The sequence below is a fragment of the Lactuca virosa genome, chromosome 2, assembly GCF_052849685.1.
Source record: "Lactuca virosa cultivar CGN04683 chromosome 2, Lactuca_virosa_CGN04683_v6, whole genome shotgun sequence".
Classification (NCBI taxonomy): Eukaryota; Viridiplantae; Streptophyta; class Magnoliopsida; order Asterales; family Asteraceae; genus Lactuca; species Lactuca virosa.
Genome location: NC_136427.1, coordinates 133420968 through 133431481, shown reverse-complemented (window position 1 = coordinate 133431481; position 10514 = coordinate 133420968). Strand labels below are relative to the sequence as shown.

General features: G+C 35.0%; 1 long non-coding RNA gene across 1 annotated transcript; it reads left to right on the top strand.

Moving 5' to 3' along the window:
- The first annotated feature begins 6824 nt into the window (after positions 1-6824).
- LOC145156514 (uncharacterized) lies at positions 6825-7802 on the top strand. Its single transcript, XR_013736755.1, has 3 exons — positions 6825-6916; positions 7001-7480; positions 7611-7802. It is a non-coding gene; the product is annotated as an uncharacterized LOC145156514 (long non-coding RNA).
- The last annotated feature ends 2712 nt before the right edge of the window (positions 7803-10514 follow it).

Here is a 10514-nt window from a genome sequence, read left to right as displayed (position 1 = left end):
GTAAGGATTTGGGACTATGAAAAGAGGATCATTGGAGTTATGTTCAATTGATCTATTTCACAAAGTAAAGATCATAGACAAACATAGTATGCATACTTGGTGTATGGCATGACTAGTGTTTAGAAAACATAGTGTACATGCTTGGAGCATGGGACAACTATTGTTTTAAATTCAAGAATAAAGTTGATAGCTGAAACAGTATACAATGAATAATGTGTAATCATATGGTGATAAATAAAAGGTGTTTTATTTATGTTCATAGGTTTTGATACCATATTCGATTCAATTATTCTTGTGTTTCATTTTGCATGTTTTGACTTCCAGAATAAACTAGGTCATTGTTCTGGATGACTAAGTTATTCAAACCATCCACAGTCGGTCATATGTTGGAAGTAGATATGAATTAAGATTGTCATGGGTTGGCTTGTAGAGGTCTAAGATGTTGGACAAAGGGCTACAACACTCATGAGTGCTCATAAGTTCTGAGTATTGGATTCAACCCGCGCTCATTGGAATCACTTCATGGATTTTATCACGAGTGATCATGAGACGATAATATCTTATAGTCTTCAAACCTAGAGATATGAGTTGTTACTATGAGTTGGTTATACATTGATTGCACAAAAACGCATTGGTAACTCGATGTTATAAAACGTGCCTTTGTGTATGATTCAACAAGTAGTAGAACAAGCCATATGATTCGAAGTTTATCCATTCCTTTTACCTTCGGGATAAAAGCGATATCTGTGGGCCCCTCGATGATTTGGTGATGACAAACGTAAGTGCTCGGCCGGGCCTGGACTGATTTGATTTGTTCAATTAGTCAGTCGTCATAAATCGGAAATCGGGAAACAACAAATGGACAGAGAGAATGATTATAATCCATGTCTCAGTCCATATGATATCTAGAATGGAGGAATATATGATCCCTTATCTAATGGACATGTCATTTGATTTGTTCAGAGTTTGACAGCGGCTTTAAGAGCTACGATTGCTAGTCGGGATCTTGGAGTCATACTTGAATAATAGTTTTAGACTTATCCAAGTGGGAGACTGTTGGATTAGGTGTCTAAGCCCATAACTATTATTGGTATGTATTCGACCCGAGAGTAGCATGGTCCATTTGGGTTGCATATCATCAGGACAATTTGTTAGGATGGACTTTTGAGAGAAGGTTATTTATGGTTTATTAATATATTATAAGTAATAATATATTAATATGAAATCATATGTTTTAATTAGTAGTGATCAAGAATTAATTTGGAATTAATTTAGTGGTCGAAAGAGACTAATTAAATCTATGGGGACTAATTATGATAATTAGTTATATTTATATGTGTTGGGCTTATGATCCATGTTGGACCAAGTTTATGTATGGATACATAAAGAGTTGGGCCACATGAACCATGGATCATAAAACCCATGGGTATGGATTTGGGTTATATCCATGACCCTAGAAATCCCACATATAAATAGATACTTCATTGCCCAAAATCACCACTTGTATCTTTTTAGAGTTCATGGTGTCTTTTGTGTGCATGGAATTCTCTCTCAAGTTCATCCTTTGTCCATGGTGTGTTGTGATTCCATTTGAGGCTTCCACACTATTGGGGCTAAGCTCTTTAAGGCCAAATACACCAAGAATTCAAGCTCCATCAAAAGGTATGTCATGCTAACTAGTATATTATAATTTTATGTTAAATACATGCTAGTTGTAAGATTAATACCTTGGAAACCATTTGCATGTAAAATTAGTGAAAACATAGATCCAAGGTATTTAGGGTTGTATGTGCACCATAGGATGTTGTAGTATACCAAAACCCAACAGTTAACACTCAAACTGGTAACTTTGTTTACTGCTTTACGATTCAGTTAAAAAGCACAAATGGTAGTATAGTTAAATTAAAGCCAATATGAGATACCCTACCTGCAGATTAAACAAAAGCACAGATTCTTTTAACCCAAGTCTGTTACAACCAACCTGCAAACTGAACAAAAGAACACACCAATTTAGTTAAAAGCACACAAGTTCTAGACCTGTTTTCACTAAAGAAAAGCATAGGCACATAAATAGATGCATGATGAATATGGTCGATCTAAAGGACATCGGAATTCAAAGTAAATGATTAGAACAACTTGGGAGTTTAGGCATGGAATCTGTATATTTTTCAATGATGGGAGCATTGGAATTTAAATCTTTAATCTTTATCATCTGCACCATGTGAAATGAAAAATTAAGTCTGTTAAAAATAATGCATATAGAAGTTACAGATTATGAGAGATAAGTTTATTCAGCTGCAAATTGATATGAAGGATTGGGTCTATTAAAAACTAACATACAATTATTATGAGTGTCAGATCTGCAAAGCCAACACAAAAAACATTATTTTGATATTTATGATTAGGTCTCTTACAAACCCTCGAGTCCAATCATCCAATAACTAATGTGTAATACCTGAAAGTCACCACAACACGTGATGAAGGTAATGTTAAAGATCATTACTAGCCCAGTAAAGCCAATATTATTATCTAGAAGAAGTTAGTTTGTTCTAGAATGCTCTGGAGGATTCTAGAACATTATGGAAGACTACGAAAGAATCAATAATATACTGGAAGAGTCTAGAATATTCTACAATGACATGGAAGACCCTGTAAGGTTATGGAACATTCTAGAACACTATGGAAGACACAAGAATGTCTACATTTATCTAGGACATTATAGAACATTCTAGAAATATATAAAAGCTTGTAATAGATATAGAATACGATAGATAGTTCTAGAATAGTCATGAATGTATGTAGATCTAGAAACTTCCTATAAGGAGGTGGAAACACCTATAAATAGGTGTGGAGCTCATTTGCTCCAAACCATCCAACATCCAAACCATCCAAGAAAAGCCTCAAAGAAAGCAAAGTGTGTAGTAGTCTCTCAAAGTGTAAGTTCTTCTTGAGTGTCTTAATAAAAGTATTGTTGTTTCCTACACAAAGAGTCGTGTTCAACAATCTGGTATCAGAGCGAGGTTTCTTGATAGTGAGAACGAGTGATTCTCGTTGTATCGTGAGTAGTTTGTGACTCTGCAAGTTTAGTGTCGAAACTAGCTTGTTTGATATTACCGAGGTACTACCAACACGATGGGTGATCTCCAAGTCATCGGAGGAATCAAGAAACTGAACAACAACAACTATAAAATATGGGAAACATGTATGAAGTCCTATTTACAAGGACAAGATCTACGGGAGGTCTTTGGTTGAAGCGAACCTACGTCGACAGAGGAAGATGTTAATGATGATTTGCGCAAATGGACAATCAAAGCAGGCAAAGCAATATTTGCCTTGAAGACTACAATCAAAGAAGAGATGTTGGAGCATATTCGGGACGAGAACACACCGAAAGAAGCTTGGGACACGTTTGTGACGATTTTCTCAAAGAGGAATGATACGAGACTACAACTTTTGGAGAACGAGCTATTATCAATTTCATAACATGACATGACGATTGCTCAATATTTCCACAAGGTCAAGTCGATATGTCGGGATATTACTGAACTAAATCCGCAATCCGTCATTACAGAAGCTCGAATGAAGAAGATCATCATCCATGGATTATGGCCGGAATATAGAAGCTTCGTTACTGTTGTACAAGGATGACCCGTTCAACCATCACTTGTAGAGTTTGTGAATTTGTTGGCCAGCCAAGAAGCTATGGCTAAGCAAATGGGAGGCATCACGCTGAAGCGTGAAGAGGAGGCGCTCCACACAAGTAAAAGTAGGAGGAATTTCAAGACACCTACTAAAGAAGGATACAAAAATGTTGACAAAGGGAAGAGTCAGCAATGAACCTCACAACCATGGAGATATCAGAAGACCAACAATAAGAGTTCTTGAGGGAGGAGGTTCGAAGGCAACTTCAACAATTGTGGAAAGCGGGGCCACATGTCCAATGATTGATGGTCAAAGAAAAAGTATGTGGAAAGCAATATAGTAACTTCCAAAAAGGAAGTAGAGGATGAATGGGATGTTGAGGCACTTTATGCCATAGAAGAGAATAAGACTAAAAGAGGAAGGCTAATGTTTGTGGAGGCCAGGGTAAATGGAGGATGCACCAAGGCATTGGTAGATACAGGTGCATCTCATAATTTCCTTGCTGAAGATGAAACTAGGAAGCTGGGCATCAAATACACCAAAAATCCAGGTCGGTTGAAAGTCGCCAACTCTTTATCCAAGCCTATCATTGGTGTTGCATATAGAGTACCTCTTAAGATAGCAGAATGGGAAGGCACCATAGACTTGACAGTGGTGCATATGGATGAATATCGTATGGTATTGGGAATGGATTTCCTAGACAACGTATGACCTTGGTCATTTGAGAGAGATGATACCATGTGTATCACTAAGGGTTCAATAATTCACATTGTACCCTTGAAGAGAAATAGGATTGGATCCCGAATCCTATCAACTATGCAACTCGACAAAGGTCTCAAGAAGAGTGAGACAGAGTTTATGACAACCTTAAAGGAGGAAGTTATTCCCTATGGAACTTATGTACAAGATATTACCCACTCGACCTTAAAGGAGGAAGTTTTCATAACAAGACAAACTCATTTGACTATGTGCAAGATATTACCCATTAGACCTTATTTAAGTCTTCTTGTCTTCATCTGCTCCTTTTTTTATTTAACTATATATTTTTATATTATTAAATCATAAGATACTATAAATAAAACACAAATTTTAAAATAAAATTATGAAAACTAATTATAACTTTCTGAAAACGTTATTTATTTATTATATGTAACAAAAAAAAAGTTATTAAATTTCGTTTATAATATATAAATCATTGTATTTGACAAAACAAATAAGAAACAATAGTGGACCTCAACTTCACACTGGTGGCTAGTATGGGAAACAGTTACAACATTTCTCCTTTTTGCTTTTTCTCCAATTACAGGTTATAAAAAGCATCCATTCATGTACATAATTGTCAGTTTTTCACAGAAGAGGAAACTCTTGTTGTCATATTTAACTGCAACTTCACGTCTTTACACCCTCATAATGCAAACGAGTCCTTCTCCATTAAGTTTTATGTTGACTTCCTTATTCTTCCTCTTTCTTTTACGACAGATGGACACATTTAACCTGTACCGTTGCTGAAACCATCGATCCAAGACAATATGTAGAACAAATTTAAGGCATAAATTTTCTTGCAAAAATTTAACAACGTATTATCCTTTTAGAACACCACGAGACCATCTTAACTTTATTTGCTTTCATTTTGAAATCACTTTTCCAACAGCTATGATTGGTACATTCATAAAAGAACACTGATCCACAGAGCAACATTTCCTTTTGAACAGCAATCTAAAAAGTTAGAAGAAAATACCGATATTACCCTTCTCTCTTTGCTGTGAGACTCGATGAGAGGTTAGGACTCACGAAAAAGAAACCCATGCATCCATTTTAAGATTAAACGAGTTTAGAACAGATTACGTTGGAATTTTTGAAAGACAGAAAAGTTTTTGACCATAATACCCTCCATAATATAACAGACCCCAAAATTATTGCTCTTACCTTGTCTTTTTGCTGAACATCACACGTAGAACCTCAACTTGACAACACGTAGATACTTTCCCATTATACCCTTGCAAGCTTTCTCTTTTATGAACACACAGAACCATACCCTTTTCAATGACAGGTCACAATCTACCTTTATCACAAACTTTGACTTTAAGGTACAATCCACACGTGGAACCACCCATCATCATGCATTTTTCTTGGATTTTTCTTACTTCCTTCACATAATCAGTATTAACGCTTTACGAGATACACTTATAGTCAGCTTAAAACAAAGTTGAGGCTAGAAGTCTTGAAGCTGCATGAACTGGGGCAGGTGAAGCTAATGAAGCTGATAGGTGAAGGAGTAAGCAGCACAACAACGGATTGAAGATATGAGAAGGACATGGAGCTTGATAAACATGAAACCTTATGGCCGAAAGCTGATCGTCAAGTATTAGGTTATTAGACTATACAGTTTTCGTGAATCCGTGCATGCTCCTCCTTGCCCTTTTTTATGAAGTCAGAAAAAGAGAATAAATAATGGGTTGACTGAATATGTGTCATGAGACACGTCAACATCAATATCTTTCGTTGCCATTAACTTGCCTAACATGACCAAAATGCCCTTGGGATACTTTTACAATGAGATAAAAAAAAAAAAAAAACTGGCAGAATCAACAATACAAACAAGGTTCTCTTTGAATCAAGGACAATACCAAACAACCCTAAACAAACTGCTTTTGACAAATATTGTCCTTTTTATTTTTTTATTTTCAAAAGAGAAAATGACCTAGCAATCCTCTCTTTTGTACCTATTTTTTTTTGATAGATTGAGTACCTGTAGCACCATTGCATGCTCTATTGCTGTTATACGAATTCACAGTTGACCAAGGTCAACAAAATACATCTAGTCACAAGGCATGTCAAAATAAACTCCAAAAGATCTTTTAACATCAGAAATAATAATAAAAGAAAATATACATTTTTTTATTTAGATTAACTTAAAAAGTAAGTAAAACCTTTTAAAAAAAACGAAATTATTTATTTTTAAAGTATAACTAGAGAAATAAAATAAACATTTTAAACGACTATATCTATCTAAAATCTACTAGAAATTAGAAACAAAAAAACAAAAAATAGACATACCTTTTCATGCCTTTTGCTTAATGAGAGACATCAAAATATAATCTTTGAGAATTTTAGAGTCTCTCAACTTAACATATTTAACAAAAGCACTTTGGAACCCATTTGAGAATCAGTTTTGTAACATACCTCACTTTTTCTGAAGATATCTGATCTAAAGTCGAACAACCATTTGTTTTCAGCACTCTCTTCTTCTTTTATGAGGACTTTCGATTAAAAAGTTCATTTCTAACTCCATTTGTTGGCTTTGTTTCAGGTTTAGAATATGATTTCTTGATATCACAAAATTGCTTCATCTTTGTAGGTTCTAGAGATGGCTTCTTTGGTACCCAAACATTCTTTGGCTTTGAGTGCTTAGACTTCTTTTTCTTTGAGTATTTGGCTCTGTAAAAAGAATTGTTAAAACGAGAACATACCTATGAAAACTTATCAACAAGAGATCTTTTGATGTTTGAACATGGAGCTGGAGTATAAGTCTTGACAAGGTGAGATGGAGTGCATGTTCACATCTTGAATTGGAGTGGTATTGTAACTCGACTTGTCAGCATGAGCTCACTTTCCAGCGTGAACAACCTTATTAGGATGAACTGATTTATTAGCGTCTGATGTCTTTGCATTACGAGTTGAAGTCACAGTTTGAACTTTCTCAACTTGAAGCTTGTCAGCGTGAGATGCTTGTGATTTCTCAGCGTGAAGATTATCAGCTTGAGTCTTGCTGGTGCAAGAACTAATGTGATGTTTATAGCGTGAAAACAACGACTTCTTGAAGATGAACATTCTTCAGGTACTTTCTTTTTCACACCATTTTCTTTAATCTTCTTCTTTAGATCTGATATCTCCTTCTCCCTTTCAATCAAATCTTTCTTCAACACTTCAATATCTTCAAGTTTCTGATTGATGACTTTGTCTTTCAGATCAAGTTCAGTAATGAAAAACATAGATAGAGTAGCCATGGGATCATACATCAGATCTGGAAAACATGATAAAGGGCTTGCATTGATTGCTCTTTTATTTTTTGTTCTATTATGTTTTTCTTCTTCATCAAGAACACTTGTATCTTTGTTGATTCTGCCACTTAAGAATTGTTTTGTCATCTGAGAAACGTTATGCGGAACAAACATACATGAGTTAATCATAAAGTACCATAGATAGGGAAAAATACCACACTCTCTCATCTATGATTCTAAAATATTCTTCATATCTGGACAACTTATTATTATTATTATTATTATTATTATTATTATTCTCCTTCTGAATTTCGAGTTTCTGAATAGTGAATGAACTTCTGAATCTTGAACAGATCCTAGAATGAATGTTCTAGCCTGCTCCGATACCAATTGAAAGTCCCAAACCCTTTGAAGATTCGTAAATCAAATATAAACAAGAAAGAACTATAAATAATAATAAAGAACAGAAAAAGTAAAGAACAAAAGGGATTCTCCAAATTATCTCTTTCACCAAGAAAGAATTTGTTTGCACCAAGAAAACGGTTTGTCACAAAGATGGTTACGACACCAATTCGTTTACAAGACGCTCTCACAACATTAGGGTTTCACCCTAATGTTGATTATGTACAAATCTTTTCTAGTGAATCCCTTTAATTAATGGAATGTATATAATCTACATACAAACTAATATGGTATAAAAGGAATGTATCAAATCAGTTCTTTTCCAGATTCAGATATCAGTACCAACACCTCAGAAACTGATCAGAGCATCAGCTTCAGCATATGGAGATCAGGTTCAATCATCAGCTTTGGGTTCAAGTTGATCAACTTCAGCAGATAGTGAATGACCATCAACAGGTATCATAGGCATATCATCTAATCAGTGTGTCATCAGAGTATAACTATCAGCGTCTAGACACACTGATCATTCTTCAGTAGCTGGTATAACCATCAGGGGATGTTCTTCAGTCTTCGACATATCAACTTCCATCAATATATCTTCAGATTAACTAACTAAGCGAGCTCTAACAGATCAGCTTGTCTAAGTTATACTATTTACACTTACTTAGACAAGACTGACTATTTACAATGAGCATATAAACTATAACTATGAAGTATATATTTTGCATCATCAAATCTATATATATATATATATATATATATATATATATATATATATATATGTATATATATATATATATAGTAATTTCACCATTATTTTCTTCTTACACTACAACTTTTTTCCGAACACCTACTGGGCTATATATATGATAGTTAAAAGTGAAAATTATGGTAGACGAAGATATTGGTGAAATTTCTAAAAACTTTGTAAGTAAATCAAGTTAGAAGTTGAATAATAAGAATTTTGGACAAATTACAATGCATATATGATATAAAAATGACGTAGTATGGTGGTTTTAATTACCTAAGGTTATATACCTTCTAAGGTATATTCACTTTTCCATATATATATATATATATATATATATATATATATATATATATATATATATATATATATATATATATATATATGATGTCGTAATAGACGTTACGGTGTGGACCATGATGAACATTATTGAAGTACGTGATATAGTGATGTTGTGACATCCATGTGATGTGGATAATTTTGAAATTTATGAGTGCCAATATTGCATAATTTGAATGATAATGAGGGACCGAAATTGAAGCGAAAACACAACGTGCCAACTTGAATGACACGACATGGTTAAGTTAATAAAATACCAATGGACCTTGCCAATCACGATGCAAACAAGGAGTATTTGTGACATGGTCAAAAGAAGAATGTATTAGTTAAGCTGTGCAAAACACAACACGGTAGGGGTAAGACCAAGATATGGTTAGGTAAGACCATGGTGTGATGGTGTAAAGTGAACAATAAAGGTAAAATACTTAAGGTGATTGCGACATAACAATCATTTATCACGACACGATGTAAATGTGGATTGCCCGATAGTAGTTTTGACGACTTAAGGGTGATGTAATAAGGGTGAACCGCGACATAACTCAAGAAATACCACGGTACATGTAACGCCCGCAGATCCGGGCTAGTCAATTTAGAGACAATAAGCATCAAAAAATGAGTTTTTGATGGAAGATTATTTAGAAGGATTAATCTTTTCCAAGTGTTAGTATATGTTACAAGGGTTCCGTACATATAAAGAACGCCGAAATCCGAGTTATAAAGAAGAAGTTATGACCCGTCGAAGTTTTTCGGCAAAACCGGCACTGCATCGGGAGATGTAAATAGTGAATTTAGGATGGAGGAATTTTTAGCCTTAGAAATCTAAACCGAGAACATACAAAAAAACAACGCCCAAATCTGACTTCGTATGAGGAAGTTATAAATTTTCTAAGATTTGGCATAGCAGTGCATGGCCCGAAACTCGAATTTTAGATCGAGCGGTTTTTGGTCAACGCGACCTAAATGAGAATTGAAGATCTCATTAATAGGAACTCAACGACAAAAAGACAGACGAAAACGGAGTCCGTATGAAGAAAGTTTAGAATTTTACGCGGACATTTAACAGTGTAATCTCCTCATACTGTTAAATTTAAGATCGGTCGAGAATTAGCCGACGGAGTCAAAAGTAAAGTTGTAGATCTTATTTTTACCTACGCGTGGATATAAATAACGTCGAAAAAGGAGCTCGTATGCGAATGTTACGGGGTTTAGAAGTCGGCAGGGTGCTGCTGCAAAAGGGGTAACGTGGCACAATCTTGGCCATTGCTTTCTCCCCAAGGCTTGCCACTAGATGGTGACATGTGGCACCAACTTCAGCCATACGTCACCCTATAAATACAACCCCTTCCACCCTCATTTCTTCACACCTCCACCCTTCTCTCTCC